Source organism: Dromaius novaehollandiae, chromosome 1, assembly GCF_036370855.1.
Source record: "Dromaius novaehollandiae isolate bDroNov1 chromosome 1, bDroNov1.hap1, whole genome shotgun sequence".
Taxonomy (NCBI): domain Eukaryota; kingdom Metazoa; phylum Chordata; class Aves; order Casuariiformes; family Dromaiidae; genus Dromaius; species Dromaius novaehollandiae.
Window position 1 is genome coordinate 203,303,043 of NC_088098.1, and position 22,437 is coordinate 203,325,479.

Sequence of the window (22,437 nt, forward strand, 5' to 3'; positions counted from 1 at the left end):
AATAATTGACATAGGCTGGCTATGCTGGCTTTTTGATAATAACAAATGTTTCTGAAGTGATACCATCAATGAAACACTGATCATTACATAAAAGCTATTATATCTGAGTCCACTTTCCCTGAAGGTTCGAAAGAGATTTCTGAAGTCAGCAGAAATACTTTCCAAGGTATGATCAATCCTGCATGTCTATTTTATATATGTAACTTCATTGGACTTTACAAGTATTGCCCTGACTCTAAGTTCCAAACAGTTTTATGAACTAAAACATATTTGAGATACTGGACCTAGATTCATATATTACTATGTATATTAATATAGTCTCACTTCAGTTTTTTTATGTTTGAGAAGAGTTACAAAAGTGAACCATCGCTGATGAAGCTGCAAAGGAGTTAAAGGCCACAGAGAAGCTTTACGAATGAGGAAGAAAGGATGCAGGGTGCAGAGAACCTAGAATTCTTGGTCCTACATTCTGCTGCTAACTTGCTATGGGTTGCATTGTACAATTCAGAGGGAGCAGCTAAACACCCACTGAGCATCCTTCAGTAGGAGTAGAGCTGATATGATTTTCTCTTGAAAATTCAGCTTGCTTTAGCTGAGTAATTGTAGAATAGGAGAGCATTTACCTGTGATGACTGCTATTCAGAAGTGTTGACTTTTACTGTGTAAAAATAAATAGCATGAACACAGAGTTGTGTAACTGTGTTATCGATGCCCAGTTGTTTAGTTGACCAAGCTCTTCATGTGACAATGACCAGCTACTTCAACCTCAACCTTACCTGGTCAGGTAACAGGTTGAGCATTCATCACATCACCAAAGTGCTTCACCACATGATGAGATTCCATACTCTACCCCATCTGAATCTTCTGAATGAGGGATTCTGAAGAAAAAAAGGCATGAGGGAACAGGCTTAGTCCATATGAATTTTTCTGGAAGGCTGGATCTGATATCTTGAACACAGGTTGGCAGTCGCTGTTTGTACTATGCATTTTAATGATGGCTACTACAGCTTTGTGGGTGCTCTGTATGAAAATGTTTGAAATTATTTGAGATAATTAGATGTAAGGATGAAATATATCAGAGATACCATAAATGCCAGAAAGTATTATCTACATTTGTGCTTTTTCCTGATTAGCCCTGTGATAGCTTATTATGATTTTCTTTGCAAGCAGCCAACACAAGGATCAGAGGGAAAGGAATGCAAATTATGCAAAGCTTTGAAGTAATGTCCTTTCATGCAAAAATTCTATGGGTAAAAATATGTTTTTAAATAAGAAATTGAAGATGAGGAAGGAAGTCTAAAAGCACACATCTAAAGGTAAGTCCGACCTACTCACCTTCCCTGCTTTGCCATCTCCACTTTTGCAAATTCTTGGTTTACAGCAGTTCCCTGTTCCAAAGTTCTGTTTGTACCTTCAAGTTCTGAGCTGCCAGAGCACAACAGATTAGCTTGGGCAAAGGCATAATTACCTTGGCATTTTTTTTAATAGACTTTGTTTCTCTTTGATAAGTTCCCATGAAGCATATGGCTGCAACTTTTGCCCTTCTTAGCTTCCCTTTCTGTGAATAACTCTGCATAATCTTAGCATGCTTAAGCAGAGTTTAAAGTGGGCTAGTGGTGGTGTGTAAATCTTAAAGGTATATATGGCAGTAAAAGAATATTCAGTTGTAACTAGCTTGACTTTTAATTAAAAGTCAATTAAGAATTTCTGTAGCATCCAAACAAAAGAATAATAATTGTGTTCTGAAATGGGAGGGTAAGGCTACAATAATTGTTTCTGCTCATAGGTTCCTTTCTCATTTCAGCAAAGATGATACAAAATAAACAGTGAAAAAAATGCACTTCAAGTCACATGTCAAAATGAGTGTTTAGGCCAGGGCAAAAGGCTATGACTAGCTGCAAAAATGAGTTCCTGGTGAATATCTCAGCAGAATGGATAAGAAAGAGTGTTAAAATGTTTCTTGTAATGGCTACTTTGGAAAAGGTACATTAACTCTTTGGGCGCTTTCCAGCATGCAATATGGAGAAAATTGAAGTTGGTACAGCTCCAGCTACTCAAGAGGAATTCTGCCAGTCTCAGGTTTAAATTTATCCTCACATCTTCTAATTACAAGAGTTGTTCAAAAAGTCTCATTTTCCATGCGACAACCTTTTGTCCAGCCATCCTGAAAGACTCACTAAAGAGTCAAAATGACAGCAGTTCCAGTGCCATCTATTCAGACTTTCTGACCTCAGCCATCAGCCTAAAGTAAAGTTACCATGGAATGAAAGAAAAAGTGACAGACTGTCTCTAGGGTGAGCATTTAATTAGCCTGACTAATATTTTTAATTTTTCATGGTCTCAGTTATAATATATGTTCTGCCATAATTCTACCCATCACTACTCCCCTGAAGAGGAAGAGCTTAAGCCCACTTCTTGTTGCTGCACAAGTTCATGTGATTTGGGAAGAGAAATAGACCTCAGAGCAAGCCTCACAGTGGATTTGCTTGCCTTTAAGTTCGACAGCATAATGCAAATATTATAGATGACTGGCCTCAATGGGAAACCCAAAGGTCAGCAAGACCTTTGCAGAGGCTACTGCCAAAAAATAATCTGAAAATCTAAGTACTCAGCAGAGATCCACATACTGACCATGAGGAATTGCTTAGCACAGGAATGTATCTGAGTTTCCCTTTTTTCTCTCAGCTTAGTTTCTGATTCAAGGCTACAAGATAAATATCTCTGTTCATATAGGGTCCAGTACCCAGAACTCACTCTAACTTAAGCATTTACAAATTGTATCCGCATGTGTTTAATAGCTCTCACAGTTTTCTAAGCACAGCTAGCAGGATGTGGTACCTTGCAATGGCTGACTTCTATATAATTGTGTAGTGATTAGAAAGCTTAGGAAGCGGGGCCAAAGGAAGAAATCTATCGATTTTATATAGTTAATGGGCAAGGATTTTGTGGAACCCAGTTCTCTATTTCAGTAACAGAGGTCCACCCTGATCCCAGTTTACTAGTCTATCTCCTGCTTGTAGACCTAGTCTTTCACCTCTAGAATAAGGGACAGCAAAAATCTGCTATTCAACCCTACAGAGATAAATTCTTTCACTGCGTTTCAGTGGCTAGTAGCCAATTTCTTTTAGTCTTTATTGGTGGCAAATAACTGTTTCTGTAGACTTTGCTATAGTCCCTGTTGAGTCAGCTGTGCAGTTATTACAGTCTTGCAACTTTAAACTGATAGATGATCCAGATGTTTATTTAGGACTAAAATGTTGCCTGATTAACCATTAAGAAGGCCTGAGAGCACACCTGGTAATGACTTGGGCAGTAATTTGGGCCATTGCTGGTTCCGGTTCCCACTGACAGTGCCAGTGCCAGCTGCAGGAAGGCTGATCAGTGGCTCATTGAAAGGAGTCCTGCAACTTCACTTTACAGAACCTGTCACTACAACTGGCCCTTATTGGAAAACTTATCACCAATCTTAATGTAGAGAACCAGTGTTGAGGAGCTTCTCAGAGGGATCCACAGCTGGCTGGAGGGATTTTGACTGTTGCTTCCCATGCCGCTCTACAGCCAGTAAGATGCTATGGTCTTTCCACTGTCACCAGTCAGGCAACTTCAACTGATTTTTAATTCACATACAAATACAAATAAAAGGTGCAAATTAACATTTGTTTACTCTTTTGGCAAAGGGAGGCAATTCTACGCTATTTTCCAGAGAAGAGGACATAGGAAAGGAAAGCACTGTTGTGCCTCTAACATAGAAAATCTCTTCTGGCTGTATGGTCTGGAGTCTTCACAGTCCACCTACACCTGCTGCACCAGGGTAAAATTCAGTTTGAGTCAGCTTTACTAGCACAGTAGGAAGTCAAGAAGATAAAATGGAAACACAAAACACCAAAACGAAGTCTGCTTCAGACATTTGTCAGTAACAGGTCACTTCAGGAGAGTCTTTCACTTTGTTGTTACCATTTCCTGTTTCTATTTACCAAAACTGTTCATTTCTGCTCCAACAGCTCCTTCTTCACTGCGTCTTGTGATAGAAGGCAACATGCAGTTAAAGGGTGAAAAATTCAAAGCTGGAAAAAAGGGCTATTATTCCCTATAAAATATGTATACACAGTATGGAATTTATTACTATAAGTAGTTGCAAAAGCCAAGAATCAGCCACTTATGAAGACCATAGAGTTATGAGAACATTTAGCGAGACATGCATTTCCGTATGTCAGAAGCTAGAATAAGACCTAATGCCGTTTATCTTGTATCCCTTTGCTAAAGAATTTTTAAACTTGCCTCTGGAAGCATTGCTATTTCCCATCCATTACCAGGACAGTACAGTACACCCAAGCAGATTTAGAAGTTAAAATGTAGTTGTCTTTTGTTTCTTGTTGGGTAATTCCTTCAACTTTCTTGTACTTCCTCAGATTATAGGCACTGAAATGAAAACATCCTCCTTGTCTAACTCCCTCTCATCTCATGTTAGCTGCAAAGTCTCTCTGTTCAGATTTTAGGCCTTCCATTTCAGTTTCTGAGATATATATATACTTAACATAGAATTAGTTTTATAGAAAGTTCCAGCAGAAGCAAAACAAGATACTTGCTAGTCTGAAGTTATGGTCAAAGCTCAAGAAGTATAAGCAAAGATAAAAGGCCTCTATTCTCAAAATGTGCCAATTAGAGCTTCTAAAATATGAACTATGTGTGCATGACTCACAGAGGAAACAAAAATTACAGCTCAGAAGTACAAAATCAGCACACAGATCTGGGAGAAGAATACATTGTCAGCTAATATTTGTTCACACACAGAGATATCTCCTGGTGTAAAAACATTGTATTACATTCTGTTAAATGTATTCTACAAGCACTCTCCTAACCATTCAGTTTTAGAGTTTTTTCCCTTGAAAGAAATAAAAGAATTCTTATTCTCCATCTAACTTCTGTAGGGGCAAATCAGGTCCTCAGAGTGCCATCTAACTCAAGAAAATCTCCCAGTGAAGTCAAGTTTTGCCTGTGTAAGCAGTTCAGACCTGAAAACTTGATAACGCTCCTGAAAGACCTTGGAAGGGACCTTGATATAACAAAATTTGCATACAAGTAGATATACAGAATGACAGCACAGAGCAAACACGCACAGATAGCAGAGGCTCCATAAACTGCAGCAGAACAGATTGATGATGAAATTTTGCACAGTCTTTGGTTCATTTACATATTGCCCAATTTATAGTGAAAAAGAAGTGCCTGACTGCTAAGTAGGCCATTCATGACTTGCAGGTACTTTGTGCAAATATGTAATTCATAGTAAAATATGCTACTGAATGGAAGAATGGCATTGATCAGAATACTCCATTTAAACCTGAAAAATGCATACCAAAACCCCTCATTAAATAAGCCAGACAGAAATTGCTTGCATACCTGGTTTGCATGCTGTTTTCCCTTTTTAAACGTACTTCTCTGTACATGAGAAATTAAAATTAACTCTGCTGGAGTTAATTTCATCATCACTTAGTAAACTGAACCATTATGATGCCAGGCACTGATGTCTGTTAGTTTTGTGCTAATGTGAAATGTTTGTGCATAAAGCCTTGGGAACATTTAATTTAAACAGGCTCAGATCTTCAAAGAACAGATGACAGAACTTTTAAGTTTTTTCCTAGCAGACACTGTGGACTAGAACTTAAGAAAACAGAGAAACTGGATAAGAGGAGAGAAGCTTCTGTTATTTATTCTTTTCCCAGGCATATGAAAGATAGAAACAGAGGATTTGGAGCTGATTGACATGTTTATTCAGACACAGGAAGCTGGGAAACAAACAAAAGAAGTGATTTTACAGTTTCAAGTCTTTTTTTGAAATAGATCTTATAAAAGGAGGAAACACTGATAAAACAAAGGTAGCCTGTGGCTATGTTCCATATTCCAGAACAAGAAACATTTTGTGACACATTTTGTGCTTGTGAAGAATTTACCCTATTACACCCATCCATTGTGAATTACAGAGTGCAAGTATGAAGATTAACAAAGGAATGCACAGAAAAAGTCTCCATCCTTCTCTTTGACTGCAACAGCTCCTATGACATTTTTTCTAGCATCATGGGGCAAGGCTCACAGATTTATGTAGAAAAGTAAAAAATGCAGAAATTGTAGAAAATAATAGTGTTTCTGTGGCATCAGATTAAGCTGGAAAACTCACAGTCCCCCCAAAATTACCAAAACCAACAGTTCAGTAAGATTTTTTGTTATACATAGTAGAATTAAAAAAAAAAAAAATTCCCAGAGTTATGTTAGGATAGTGGTAAAAGTTATGTGGGTACATAAACTTCCATGCTTCAGTTATAAAACATGAATTATTTGAGGTTAGAAAAAACATTCCTTGGTGCAAAGACTACTCTATCATTCTTTATTACATGTTTGTGGCTTCCTGTGAAGTATCTTGGCCTAGCCACTGGCAACAAAAGAGAGAAGTTATTTTGTTTTGTGTCTTCCCAAATACATGCAAATATTCATAAGCTTCTTCCCCAGACTGTTAGCACTCACTGACCTCCACGTCACACCTCGTAACATCTCCTCTATCAGTATCCTATCCTCACCTCTTTTCATTAAACCCTTGAGCATCTCCTGTGGAAAGGGATGAAGCAGATCATATAAGTCAAAAAATGTTTCAGTAGAGAGTGTTTCTTTATGCCACCTGCACATGTCTTGGGCACCCCCAGTAACAGAGAAATAATGATCTTGTCAACCCTTTCAGAAATACCATAAGGCATTTCAAAATTTAATAAAGTAGGCAGCACCAGTAAAATTGCCATAGGCTGCCCTCCCCTCCTGGCCAGATTGCAGGCAGCTGTGGCTTGAGAATGAGGCTTTGCAAATGCCAAAATGTCTGTTAAGCTAGACTATGTGGCTTGTTTGTTTAAATTCAGATTGTGGGCTTCTGTAAAAGCTCTTCCTCCCCCCAATTCCATCCTGTTGCATTGCAAAAACCGGAGGGTGTATCAGATCCCTCAGCCACAGCTGAGATGACTCTCAGAAGTATCCCCTATAGACCTCAGGTACCTGAACCACGAACGTGGCTGCTAGCAGCCCTCTGAAGGCAGTTTCTATGGCTAAATATGAACAGAGAGAGTGCTTTTCAAGCTTTCGCACCCAGGTGAACACCCCAGCTGGAACCGTACTCCAAAAGTTTGCTAGAATGAGATATGCATTGGTTTCCTATCCTCACACCTTTGAGTACCTGATTTTCCTTTCTGTGGAGCCCAGCATGCAAAGAGGTGCAGCATGTTCTTACCAGTTTGAGCAGCAGAGAAACAAGTCCTCAGGGTGCTGCAGGGTATATATGTACAGCTTAACGTCAACCCAACCTATATCGAAAAGTGTAAGAAAGCGATGAGAAGTATGTTTGCCAGTAGGTTTCACACACCTCTTCTGATAGTGGAAGGTTGGTACACATGCATATGTATCACCAGATCTGTGCTCCACCTCTCACAATCCTTTCCAGTCCTTTCCACTGAAGTTTAACCCTTTCATTTTTCTTTCTTTCATATTCCCATTCCAGTCTCCATCGCCCTTGACTAACTGGTCCTAGGTTTCACTTCTCAGGCAGCCTACCCCCTTCCTGGCTCTTTCCTTAGTTATTTCCAGCTACTACTGTTGCATTTCACAGTTTCTCCATTGTCTCGAGACATCAAGAAGCTTTCTACACCCCAGGACTTACTTTTTTCCCCCTTCTTATGCTAACCAGAGTGCCAGCGTTTTACCTACTAGTAATGGTACCACAGTTTCCTCTTTGATCCCAGACCCCTCTGCCACTATTGGCTTGTTCTCCAGCAATAGCTTAGTGTTGCAGGGCTTCTCTGATCATGTGGCAATATCCCAGGGCTATCCACCCTGATGTACCTATTCCACGTCCATCACGTAACCAGAAGCTCTTCCCCATTAGATGACCCACACCTCAAGCCTTTGATGTAATGTTTCTACTCATTTGAGAAGCCTGAGATGCCTTGAACCAAAGTACTCATTTTCTTCTCTTCTAGTCTGGCTTGTGTCTTTTCTCCTTTTCAGAGCCATGATTTCATTCATACCACCCAACAGCAAGCTGGAAGTCACTGAGAGAACATTTATATGACTAAATAAAAGAGGGATAGGAACCAGTCCCTTATTCTGAAGCTAAGTAGCATAGAATCAGAAAAAACTAAGTTGGGAGGGATCTTTGGAGACCATCTCATCCAAACTCCTTTTCAAAGGAAGGCCAGCTTCAAAGTCACGTCAGGTTACTCAGGGCCTTGTCCAGTCAAGTTTTGAACATCTCCAGGGATGGAGATTTCACAGTCCCTGCTGGTGCTTTCCTTTTGCCCATTTGGAATTTCCTTTATGAAGACTTGCAGCCACTGTTTCTTGCCTTTTCAGCTTACATCACCAAGAAGAGTCTGGCTCCATCTTCTCTGCAGTTCCCTTCAGGTAGCTGAAGATGGCAGTTACATCCCCTCCTTAATCTTGTCTTCTCCAGGCTGAAAAAACCCTCCCTCAGCATCTCTTCACACATCATGCAGTCACACACTGTTGTTCAGCACAGATATCATCACAAGGACTCAGAGTTGAGTTCCTGACTTAATCTGTCCAGCTGTAGATAAATAAGAAGGCAGTGTCCAGAAGCAAATTCTCAGCAGATAAAAAACAGCAAGAAGAAGGAAGAAAGAAAACCAGAAACAGTAAGAGCAACAATAGTCACCAAAGTCAGCCTGGCTGTTTACAGATGGGTCATTGGATTGACATAATGTGACTATAATCAGCTAAAACACTGACTGGACGTGTTGCAGTTTTCTGCGAGGTTACCAGTAACAGATACCCACAACAAAAAGATTTCATAGAGTCATAGACATATTGGTTGTAAGGGACATCTTGAGGATATTTATTTCAACTTCTCATTCAAAGTGAGTTTATCTCCAAGACAAGATCAGGTCAGCTGTGGCTATGTCTAGCCAAGTCTTGAAAACATCTGAGGGTGGAGATTTCACAACCTCTCTGGATAATTTATTGCTGTGTTGTACTATCCTCCTAATGAAAATGTTTTCCTAAGATTTCCTAAAAGAGGAAGATTTTGTTTGTTACATTTACTTAGTCTTAAGAGGCCAGATCTAGAAAAGACTAGCAAACCTTTAAGTGGAATGTAGGTGGAAATCCTAATCTATACTTACTCTTGCATGAGAACTAACATTGAATAGAAGGGCAGCATCATTTTCCTCTAAAGTGTATTTCAAATGAAGGTGTACACTACTCTGAAAGACAAACTTAGAACTACGAATCCCACATGTACAGAATACTTCCCACGCCTCTAAACAAGTGACTTAAGAAGCAAGACTTAAAGACTCATTCCTTCCCTCAGTGTTTCCTGGAATTATTTTAGGCTGTATCATATTCAGGATGTTTTTACTGCTTCCTAAAATACAGTTCAGGATTCCATTCCAAGGGCCACTACACCTAAAAAGTTTATCAGCCTCTTTTGACAGTCATATAGTCATTTCACTGAGGTACCACTGAGGAAAATAAACTTCATACCAAATTCCGCTCAGGATTTTCCATGGAAAGGGAATGGTTAAAAAGGTTGCCAATATTTTAATGAATATAATAAGAGCTTAAATGATAACACTAGGCATGTCTTCCACAGGGAAGGGTCATGAAATTTATTTAACAATCAATCATATGCTTTGAGATCCTCTGATACCAAGCACTGTGTAACCGAAAGCTAGAATGATTTCTTTACAAAACATAATCGGTGAAATTCTGTCCTGACCTAATCTCAGTAGGGTTATTCAGGGCATTATTATTATTATTATTTCATGTTAAATGTGGCTTTTTCGCACTTGGTTGCATCCTTTCCATAGCATTCAGTCAGCTGAAAAGGAATGTAATGATGTCGATACCTGCAAAGTATGCTGTACTTCATTAAGTAAACTTGAGTCTTGCTGTCATTTAAATTAATTATCACTTTTTTATTGTCTTAAATAGAGACTTCAGAGTCTCTTATGGATTGCTTAGTTATGGTGGATATAAATTTATTTAAGAACTGGAACATTTAAGTTTCAAATTTTGTTTGGCAAATTTTCAGTATTTTACTTGAGATTTTTTTCAAACCTGTTTATTGTGAAAGACAAACCTTTATCTGACCAGAATAAGCAAGAATACATATGCAATCCCATTATTTACTGTTAAAATTAATATTTGAAGACATTCTGAGAGAATAAAAATATACATAAGAACTGTGAGTGTGGGCAAAAAAGCCACTGATAAATGAGCATGGTCTGAGAATACAGGTAAATTTTTTGATCTTAAGCTATGCATGTATCTTTCTCCCAGGTGGTAACTACATTTCTACTTCTCTCTCCCATTCTCCCCTCCTCTCAACTTCTCTTCTACTCCACAAGCACCAACTACTTTTTCTTTCACACACATCTTATACATATGTAAATGTAATAAACAAACTCTGAGCCTTCTCACCTTCTATTTAGTTCTGAAATTTTTCAGATCTGGAAATGGACTTGTACATCTGAAAGTCTGTTAAGTTCTTCCGGCTATACAAGCTGCTCTAACAAAAATATTACCTCTACCTATAAATATTGTTCTGGTATTCCTATAATTATCTGTATGGATGCAAATGTATGCACATGCAAATTCAGGTAATTCACGAGAATTTATCCATATTTTTGGCAAACAGCTCCTTCACAACTCCATAGGACACTTAAACGTAATAAAGTAATCATAGAAAAAGGGCTCTACTAGAAATTCTAAAAAGAAAATTAAATACCACTTTATATTGAAGTACGGATTTTACCAGGAGCAAGGCTTAACTATGTAAAGCAACACAAACCTTGAGAATCCTTCTGACTTCTTAGAAGAGAGTGAGGTTGCATTATTTTTATTTTTGCCATTAATCTTTTGTAAGAGTCACTTAGATAAAGTGCATTTTCATTCAGTGAATCTTAATTGTCATCCAATACTGGTGATTAATTGTTGACTTAAATTCATCAATTCATTGATTTGACTTCTATTATCTTAGTCTGGAGGTTTACGTTATTCAAATTTAGTTCGTTTAATTAGAGTTAGCGTATTAGAATTTTAATCTGATATTGATAGATTTTGATTTATTACTTAACTTTAAAACCTATAAAAAGGACAAAGAAGGTTTTTTTCACACAAAATTGCAATAAAGATCATCAATCCAAGGAAACAAAACATACAATTAGGTGATAAGTTCTCACACTCTGATTTTGCCTCAAAGCCTCCATATGTACATGCCAGAAATGGAAAGTTATATCCTCAGACAAACAAATCACATCTGACTAATCAAGGGGTAATACTGAATCATCTTGTTTACTACTTGAGCTAAAGAAACCTTAAGACATGCAAGTCAGAGACCATCAGTGGATGGATTCATCACACTTAATTTCTCTTGGCTAGAAGTTAAGTTCTATCCTTATCATCTAACCTACATCTATACAGCATAGAGAAATAAGAACCTTCATATAGCAACGTACCCTATGCTATGAAGGCTGTCTAATATAGGCAAAGGTATCTAATCTAACATGAACATTTCCTTGTCTCCATTAGCTGTTGAGGGCAGCTACATCAACTAATTATCATTTACCCTTCATAGAGAAGTTGGGCAAGGTGGAGTCCATGCCTAATATACATAATTCCCTAGAATTTCTAAGCTTTGTATATTCATGGATATTGGTCTGAAGCCTTAGAAAAGCAGGCTTTCTCATAAGACTTCAGTATTTTTATTTCCAACCCCAAATCAAAACCTACTTAGATAATGAAATTACCTGTTCCTGCTATTTACCTATTGAAAACCTATTCCTACTCATATACTACAAGATAAATACACAGCACATTAAAACCAATAGCAAGCAGCAAGAGAAATCCCAAGATATCATTTCAGAAGGAACTAAGAGCTGACTAAAACCAACAAAACCTGATTCTTGAGCTGAGCTTCTGATCGAGAAGGCTGTTACATTCATATGGTGCAAACATCTCCACTGGAATTTTCCACATCACACAAAAGCCTAGGACTATCAATAAACAGAATAAAATACCTTTCTCTCTAGCTGATCCTGGTCATGATAAATGGAAGGAGTCCTAGAGGTTGTGGTGGGAGTGTGAATATGCCATAATTCCCAGGTTCCATGCCCCACGCTGGAGTCATTCCTTGAATTCTCCTTGGGGAGGTTGCAATGACCCACAAAATACAAGCCATACTACCTATCTGGAATGAGCAGAAACTGCAAAAGAAAATAAAAAGTTAGCTGGATTTTTTTAATCTTTGGATTAGGGCAAAGATCCAGGTAGTTTCTTATTTTCCTCTGAATTGGTTTATCTGCAAGCAAATGAAGACTGATTACTAGCCAAACTGTTCTTGACATTCTATACATAACTCCTCTTCAGAGGCAGTTTCCTTGAAAAAGTAACTTAAATTATTGTTTTCCTAATAAGGAGATATCTTATTAACCAAAATGCTGAACAGACCTTTTGCCATGTGCAAATATTAATATACTTTTACATTGGTTTTTGAAGGATTGGGGTCAACTATTGAAGTGGGGGGGGAGACAAAATGCAAATTGGTTTAAATCACTGAAACATCTCAAATGCATTAAGAATGAATAAAGATAAAGTATATACTAGTTACAAGTAATATTCACTGTTCATGCGCTGGCAGAAATATAGCTAATACGTTAACTTACAAGTCAGAATACAAATTCATGGCAAGTGTGATTACAATCAAGAGCAGCAATAACAAAACAGCATTTTGCTATCTGATGGCTTATGCTAATATATATTTTGCATTTAAATGCTGTTGCTGCTTCTCTGCCCACTCTTCCCTCCCTGTCAGGATGCAGGTAAATCCTCCTGACAGGCAACATTGCTGATAAAGGCTACGGCTGCAGCATGCCATCTTAAGAAAACGCTTCCAGCCAGTGAGCTCCAGCAGTGACCAGAGTCTCTCCTCATTTTCCACTTCCAATCTATTTCCTTCCTGCATGTGCATAGCAGAGGGCAGCCGGAGACTGTGAATAGTTTCTTCTTCACTCTATTTAACCTATCACTGATCCATCTATTAGGCAGCAGAAGTCGTGCCTACATCCCAGGCCACCCTTGCACTGGCAGGTGATACTAGCAGTCACCATGGGGCTGCCCTGTATTTTAGCTTTTAGTAAATCTTCAGGGGAGTCAGATGGATGAAGGTGCAGAATCAATTTTATATACGTGTCAGGGAATACAAACCATTTGTCTCGCACAGAAATCACCGAAGACATATATTTTTAACAGCTTGCCACAGTGCCAACAAAACTCATATGAGATCTTTTGTCAGCTTGGAAAAGATCATCATGGACAGGGAAGTAAAGTGAATGAAATGGTGCCCACATGTTAGAAATCTATGAATATTCCTAAAGGGAAGTGCAAGGACGACTTAGTAACCACGTCCATGTAACCTCCTCCCACCCGCCTAATTCCTGATTTCTTTGGCTATAATTTTTCAGGGCACATTATAGCCTTAGGTAAAAGGCAAGGGGGAGTACTCGGAGAGGTCTGATACCCAACAGGGCTCCGAACAACTATACTCACAGATGGATATTAATTTTTGGAGGTTGTCCCTCTCCAGTCCAGTTACAGATACCTCTGGAAGTAGGCTTTTGTATAATAGCAGCTATTTGAAGTGATATACCAATACCTCCACAGCTGAAATATGACTATCTTTATCCTAAGCCACTGGGGACTGTGATATTCAACTTGTCTGTGGATCAGGCACTGAAGAGAGTGCATAATATATTGACTGTGTATGGTTATATCAAAAGTAGGTTAACATTAGGGAAACACGAGGACAAAAGTTAGACCAAAAAAAAAAGTAATAATTAAACGCCTGTCAAGTGTAAGTTATATCCTTCACCTTCTTCAGGCTGAGGGATTGCATCCAGGCTTTTTTACTTTCACTGGACACAGAATTTTAAATTGACTGACATGCAATTTCCCCTCATTGTCAGGATCCTCTGTTATCCTTACACAAGGTGCTTTGAAATCATCTTCAGACTTGCTTAAAATTCAAATTCCAAACACCTGTTTTCTCATTCCTTTCCTCTGTGAAGGTATTAGAAATTTCATCAGTCAGTAGTGCATAACAAACAGAAGCAGTAGCAGAGGGTGCTGAGACAAGAGGTGAAAAGGGTTTTTGTGTGTGTGTGTGGGGGGGGGGGTTGTTTGTTTGTTTGTTGGTTGGTTGGTTGGTTGGTTGTTTTTTTTTTTTTTTTTTTTAACATGAGTACGGATGAAAACTTTAGCCAAAGCAGGCAGCAGCCTGGTCAGAGTGGCAAACTGCCCCAGGGGATAGGTGTGACCTGGCTCCTGAATTTCACCTGCTACTGAGCCCAGATGCTTTCCTTTCTCCTCCCTGCCCCTTGTCCCAAAACTTGTGCTTCTACTGCTGCAAAATGCCATTTAGCTGCAATGTGTACCAGAGTTGTAGGGTGGGTGTGCACAGCGAGGTGCAGTGATGTGAATCCTTCATCCTCTAGATCCATGTGGGTTATGAAGCCTGCTCTGACCCCAGGGCCAGGGTTGTTGAATTTTGTGGTGGAGACCTTGCAGCCTGTGAGAGATTGTCCGTGTGTAACAGAGCTAATGAACACAGTGATTCTGACATTAACTTCCAACTACAGAGTCATTTGGGTTCATATGAGCGGGTTCACTGCCACACACTTAAATAAAATGAGAGTCTTTTTAGGTTTGTGCATGGATATGAAGGAAAGTCTTTTAGAGAAAACAACATTGCTAGAGTCCGAAATAAACTATAAATCAAATCCACAATAAATGAAAAATAAATGAATACATGCATACATTCATATATATATAATTAATAAAAAGAAAAAATAAACTCAATAGAAAATAAAATGTTAAATATCTTGTTAATGAATAAATATGTACCCTGTGAAGTTAATTGCAATATATATTTTCCCTCTGATGGATGGACTGTCAGGTCATTGGTGAATGGGATGAGTGTGTGCAATTGAAGACATAATTTGTCCCTTAGGGTAAAAGCTGTTGTATGAAGACAGAATGAGGCAGTGCTCTGATTAGACACATTTCAAGTTGCTGTTGTTTGTGCCCATTAGCAGCTGGAGGAAGAAGAGAGTCTTAATTAGCAAGAGTGTTAGAGGTTTTTAAAAATAAAGGTCGGAAAACTTAGTGGCTGACTGAATAAATTGGGAATTAAAATTGTGTTGCTGTCTGCTTGTGAATAACCCATGTCATGGGAAAGACGCTAAAAGGGCCCTGTGGAAGAGCTTGGCGTCTGGAGCCTGGTTAAGTATAAACGAGAGCAGATGTTTTTTTCACTTCCTCCTTCCCTCCACTAGTTCTCATGAGATCTGATCCCAAACACTGGGATTACCATAGAAGCAGATAATACTGTCAGATTAAAGTTGTCTTGAGTGTCACGAATCTTTAAGGTCTGATGCTTGGAAGATTGCCACTACCAAGAGCTGAAATTACTCAAAAACTGTGTTCCCATGAGATTTTAGGAGCATCCAAATGGTGATGTTTCTTCCTGCTTGGGACTCAGCTCAGAAACAACACGGTAGCAGTGGGGCCAGATCAGCAGATAAAAATGCAACCTCCTTTCTCTCCCATGGTCTGAAACTGGCCTATCTTAAATTACTAGGTACCCTAAATGGAACAAGACCATGAGGAGTTTAAAAGGCCAGGGGATGAACTGTGAAAGGATTTATAACTTGTTCCCACCCAATTTTCTAATTCATTTTCTTCCAAATATATTCTAGAAAAGGGTTATAAGACCGTGATTTTTTACTGAATATATATTTAATTTCTTGATCACCTGTAAGCGTCCTGCTTCATGAGATACTCAAGTTTGACTGATGAGCTAAACAGTATGGTTTTCCAACTTCAGGCATTAGTAACTTTACGTCAAAGGAAAATCATCTTTTCTTCTGTGTCAGAGTAGTCATTCTATAAAAATGTATCATGCTTCAGGTAGATCAAAGTTAATTTTAATGCATTTCATAGCAGATAGGACTTCAGATGTTTACTGTGAACAGAAATAGGAGGCTTAGTCAAAGATATAAAATAGATTAAGAGGCCAAAGCCATGTAACCTTTCTGGGTGGCCAGGAATCAATAGTGTCATCAATGCCAGTAAGTTAATTTGAAACAGTATTATTGAAGCTCACAATCATTCATAGTACGACAGAATATCTCTCATTAATTTCACCAAGAACAGGAGGTGAATAAAGATCAGCTTTTCTCAAGATCAGGTATGATATATGACAGCAAGGGGAAAGTCAGTTTAGCTTAAATAGGAACTGCCCTTACTGTTCTTAATGTTTCTGCAAAACTGTATTTCCAATGCTTTGAAATTCCATACTTTCCATAAGTGTTTTTGTTGTTGTTGTTTGTCTTATCATGATATGACCTAGGAAAAGAAATAGAAAATCTATCCTGAACTATCAGGGGACATGCTACTTTCCTCATGCTACTTCCAAGTCAGCCAGGCCAGAGAGGCTTGTCTAGTTTATAAGACAATCAATTTGAAAAGCTTATAGTAAAATGTTTAGATAAGCCAATGTCGTATGAGTTAGCATTTTGAGCAGCTTTGTATAAAAAATAAAAACTTTACTTAAAAGAATTTCAAACTTGTGGAACAGAAGCATCAATTGTGTTGTTATTATCTGAGACTTAGGCACACTTTTATCTGAGTTTCTATTCAAATTTCAAAAAAGTCAAAGGCAGTTTTTGCATTCCCTATGGCAGGTAGCGCTTACTTATGCAACTCATCCAGTCAAGCATTATTCAGAAAGAATACCATGCATTTTGAAATTTCACCTATACATTTAATAACAGAAGTAACATATGGCACCTCAGACGGAAATCTTTCCTGCTCAGTCAGCACCGTGGAAAAGTTGCATGTTCCTTTTTACACACAATGCTTTAAGGACCTTATAGACAAAGTGCAGACCAAGTATACAGAGGAAGCAAACAAAAAGAAGAGGTTCAGAAACTTATAAGGTTAAGATCCACTTCGAGTAAGCTGATAGCATTGCAAGTCACTTGGTATGTCTTCCAGAAGAAAAGCAGTACTTCTCCAGTACTACTAGGAGCACAAGCAGATGAAGCAAAATTAACCATCAGCGAAGATGTTCAGTGTCAGAATATTTCCCTAATACAAGTCTACAGCTGTATAAACAGCAGAGCAGACTAAGTAAGAATCATGTAAAGTTCCCTTCATTACATTAACAAAATAAAATAAACATCTATAAGGGATTATCTCCATATATTTATCATTCAGGGAATATTTATCTTATCGTATCATAGGATATGATCATATCATATCATATCATAGGATAAATATCACACATCTATCATATATTTATCATGGAGGAAAAGGTCCTGAGGACACCTTCCATCTGCCTATGACCACGGAAAGCATAGTCAAGGTCTGATCTTTTGCAGTCATTATTGTTAGGTCATGCGATGAAAGGCTCCTCCTCACACACACGAAGGGGTGTAGAGGCACAGCGGTCGGGGGGCCCCAGCAACCTCATCCGAGCCACCAGAGCCCGAGCAGTGCCCTTCCAGGGCTGTCCCAGGGGAGCTGCCAGCCCCAGGGCCAGGGCGATGCCGACACCACGAGCTGGCAGGAGAGCCTCCCCTGGCACCGACCCACCACGGGACATTGCCAAGGTGTGGGACACACGAGGGGTGCTGGGGAAGGGCACTGGGGGGTTGCACAAGGGCAGGGCTGTGGGCCTCGGGGCTTGTATGGCTGGGTGCTAGCAACTGGGGACACTGCATGTCCATGGCCAGCTACTACACATTCCATATACACATATGTGTATACATACATACATATATATGCACGTGCATATGTATGCAAATATTTTCCACTAACAGGCTTTCATCCAGGTCTGCTGGAGAGGAGAACATGACGATGCTGTTGGTGCTGTTTCAGTTTATTTGAATGCTGCATTTTCTGGGGGTTTTTTTGCATCTGTGTAGCTGGCTGTGTATATACATATCGGGTGTACCTGTTCTTGTGTGCCCATTGGGAATACAGGCTTAGCCTTGCCGCTGGCTGCACCTGGGGACACGGCACTGCAGTAGCTTCGTCTCTATTGGGCTATCGGATTCAGTAGCTCTTAACTGTAATAGTTTTGCTGCTGCAAAGTTACTAACAAGTGATTTCTTGTGTTGCAAATCAAACATCAACATTGTGGGAAGCTGCTTAATAAATCTACTGAAAGATATTTCAGAATTCAGCATTAGATCTAGGGCATCACCATTAAAAAAATGGCTACGAACAGCCTGAATTTGTGGCTGTGTCTTCTCCCTGGAATTTGGTAAGCAACTCACTCTGTTGATAACCCTCATGATTTTACCTCAGGGATCCTGCAATTTGATGTTTTTATTAGGTTCTAACTCTAGCTAAGCACCTAAGCTAAGGAACCCAGCTAAATTATGCAATTATAGCAAAAGCTCAGCTTTTGGTCAGAAATACATAAAGCAAGCTTCTCCCTTCAAGCTTAAAAATATGAACGCAGAAGTCACAGAAATCAGAAAATAAAGAAAAGAACTAAAGATATTTATCACTTTCAGAAAACTTATGATTCTGAAGTCATCCAGGAGCTTGGAACACTTGGGACTAGTGATACCACATCTATCTCTTCATTTTAAGTGTCAAACCTCTTCTGAGCATCTGGCCAGTTTTTTCCCTAAATTGCCAGGAGCTTATAACCGCTGGCCTGCTGAGAACTGATTCCTTAGTGAAAATCCCCAGTTCTGCATAATGAAAACAGGACAATGCTGTGGAACCTTGCAAGCCTTATAAACCTATTATTTGGGACTGTTATTCTTTGTGATTGATAGTCTATTTACTTAATTAAATGGGCCTGCAGTCTTTAACTTACTTAACCTTACTCTGACACACTGTAGTGCCAACTTCCATTGCTTCCTCAAGGTAATAACCTTGCTGGTTTTATTATTCAAACAGCAGTTGCTCTGTCTTATATATGTTTTCATTTGGGATTCATCCCTGCCTTTAAGGCTTTACAGAAATGGGCTACCAGGGAGTGCTCATTGCAGCTGTATGCCATTCAAATGGCTGCATATGGGCTAACCTAAGGAAAGGATCTCCAGAAGAATCAGGATTGTTTCCACATTGCACGTACCGCATAGCACAATGTGAGACAAGATTTTCAAAGGCACTAAATAGCAGCCAGGGGCCTAAAACTTTCCCAGAAAAAGGTCACTGAGAATTAGATGTCTGACAGACACAGCAACCTTTGAAAATCCTCTTCAGTATTATTTTAAATTGTCTTCTACTTTTCCACTTTGTAAGACTAAAATATGGCAAAAGCCTGTTTTCTTGTGCTTCAAACTTTGGGTTCCACTGAAGCAACATTTTACTGTTCTCCAGATGGAAATATTTGTCACTGTGTTTATTTCTAAAAATAGATATACCCACCACAGTCTCTCTGGGAACCAGTACATACAATGAATACACAAAAATGGTTAACTATAACTAGCTCTAAAGAGACTGGGCCACATAATGAACTGCTGCATAAAAGGTGACACGCCCTGCTGCTGACTCCTCAAGCCAAAGGTCAAGTGCACAAAAGGGAGAAATTCCAAAACCTAAAGAGTAGTCCTCAGAATAAAGTGGGAATTGAAATGTTACCAAACACTTTTTTAGGAACCATAAGGAAAGACAGACGAGGTTTCTTTAGCAGTGTGTGACAGAGGCTGAGCACCAGCTCCCAAAGCACAAACTGAACCTCAAAATTCCTTAACAGTGAGAATAAAACCTAAAAATAAATTAAGGAGCCAAATGATGTAGGTCAGATTTTAAGGACTGTCTCTCTGTGTGTGTCCTTGCACTTTGATAAAACAATAAAGGGCCCTCAGTGTTAAGCAAATCCCTTTATAAAGACTTATGGTAAACACATGAGTTTATCACAGACATATATCACAAGGTACTTGAGTCTGGTATGGCCTAAAGTCTGAGTGTAATCTAAAACCCACCAGCGCTCCCAACCCGAAGCACAGAACCAAAGGAACTTCCACCGTAACTCACCTAGAGTTGGCAGTCTTGCATGACAGAGCTGTTGCATTCCCACTGTTTTCACATGCACAGTGTCTTCCTTGAGTCTAGTCTTCACTCCCCAGAGTGGGAACTATATTATCTATAACAACTATTGGTGTCAGAATTAAACTACTGTCCAGAGGCACCAGAGGGAGGGAATGCAAGAAGAAAACACAGCATTTGGCAAAAGAAAAAAAGGAAAAAAAGAGCTGAATCTTGAGTTTAGTCAAAAACATGAATTAAAAATAAAGATAGACTGCAAGAGCCACAGCTGTCCTTTCGATAGCTGCTGCTGGGAGACACTGAGCAACTCTGAATGCCATATACTTAAATAATACAAAAAACTGAACTCTGTTGAAAAATTGAATTTAGAAGAGAGCAAGCTTCAGACCTACTTAATGCCCCACTCAGACTACTTAATGCCCCACTGGTGCAAATTACATGAGGTAAAGCTTCCTGTAAAAACACTAATGAACTTCGCTCTTGAGGAAGGCAGCCATGTCATTCCAGCATGTCAGAGAAAAGCATAGCAGAGGCAAGTTCAGCTATTTTCATTGCATTTAATATTTAGGGAGAGTGGAGGTCCATTGTTTTAGTTATGTGACATCTCTGACCGAGCTATCAGGTGACTTCTTATTTTAAATACGAGCTGGGTTACTGGACAGCTATTGGTGACATCAGCACAAGCATATGTTTTGCTATTCTTGCCTCCAAGAGCCCTGCAGAGTGCAAACACCTAAGGATATTTATGTTGTTGTCTCTGCTCCTCCTGATGCACCATTGAGAGAAAGGTCCTATAACTAATGTACCTGTCAGTCACACTCATACAGACTTAGTGACAGCAGGGTACCACAGCATGCACCACAGCATGGCCTGAGCTGCTGAGTTTCTGTCCCTGGCAAGAAGGCACCTGGAAAGGGCCCAGCTCAGCTCTGTCGGGCGATCTGCACAGCTTGCAGTCAGGAAACGCACTTCTTTTTCCTAAACTAGAACACATTTTATGTGAAATTGAGGAATAATGTTGAGACTCAACGCAAAATTCAGACACCAGGATTAGGTGTCTGGATGTGATTTGTTCGTATAGTAAAGCCATGAGTTAGCTGATGGAGCCTAAAAAGCAATTCAGCACAGCAGTTTCCAGGGAGTCACTTCCGTTGCCCATGGGAGGGGACCTAGTCTCACTGGGCTCTAGGGTATGCGAGCCACCTGCACAGGGGTTGCCAGGCACACGTGGGACCTGGGGGGCTCCCACACCCCCAGGGCAGCAGCTGGGTAGACACTGGCCATCTCTAGGGCATCTCACTGGTGCCTGCGTGTAGGCAGTAGAGTCGGGCCCTCGATCTCCCCACTGCAAGGGGAGCTTGGGCACTGAGACCACATGTCGATACAAACATATAAACACCTATATTTAAGTTCCTCAGTCTGGAGCTGAACCTACATGCAGAAGTCTAAACTACCATTTGAACATCACTCTCCAGGACAAATCATAGGATTAAATTGAGGCAATGACTCTAGGAAGTTGAATATCCTTCTCTGACGATATACTGATCCTGAGCTTCTACACACTTCAGCATTTCAGAGAAGAGCTGACCAATACATTTCTCTGGGGACAGAATTTATTTGTAGAAAAGTATCAAATGTAACCAAGAACACTATGCTCACAGGAGTTTTGCTGGCCTAATCTACTGATACACATGTGGAGCTCAGCTATTCCCATGTCGTGTAAACACAAGTAACTATCCACACAACAGTTTAAGGCAGGAATTACAAACAGATCTTAAGAGCTGCTTTGATGAAATAGGGTTGTTGAGAGGGAGAGAGACCACCCGTTCTCCAGACAAGCAGCCAACCCAAAACCTTACTCACGCCAGCACGTATGCAATTAAGAGTCTTTCTCACCCTTACCACAATCAAGGCAGTCATTCCCGTACTAACATATCACCTCATTTGCACAGACACTCATCAATTTGTTACCCCAGGTGTCCTGAAAAAGATGTAAACCTGAGCTTGATATTTAAAGTATTTGCTTCTGCTCAATTTGCAGCTCTAAAGGTGTCAATTCAAAAGTCAGCAGGGTATTAAGATGTTGCTTTAGGTTGGTTGCATTGAGAATCCGTTATTAGTTATTAAAGCTTTCCAAATGGCTACTGGAAATGATTCCCCAAGTAAATGCCAGAAGCTTCATGAAATTACCAAATAAGTTATAGAGAACCAGGACTGTAACGTTATACACAGATGCATTTTGTAGCTCAGTCCTTTTGGGTTTCCTTTGCATTTAAATAAGGACTCCATTGTACCATTGTATACATTTTAATGGCT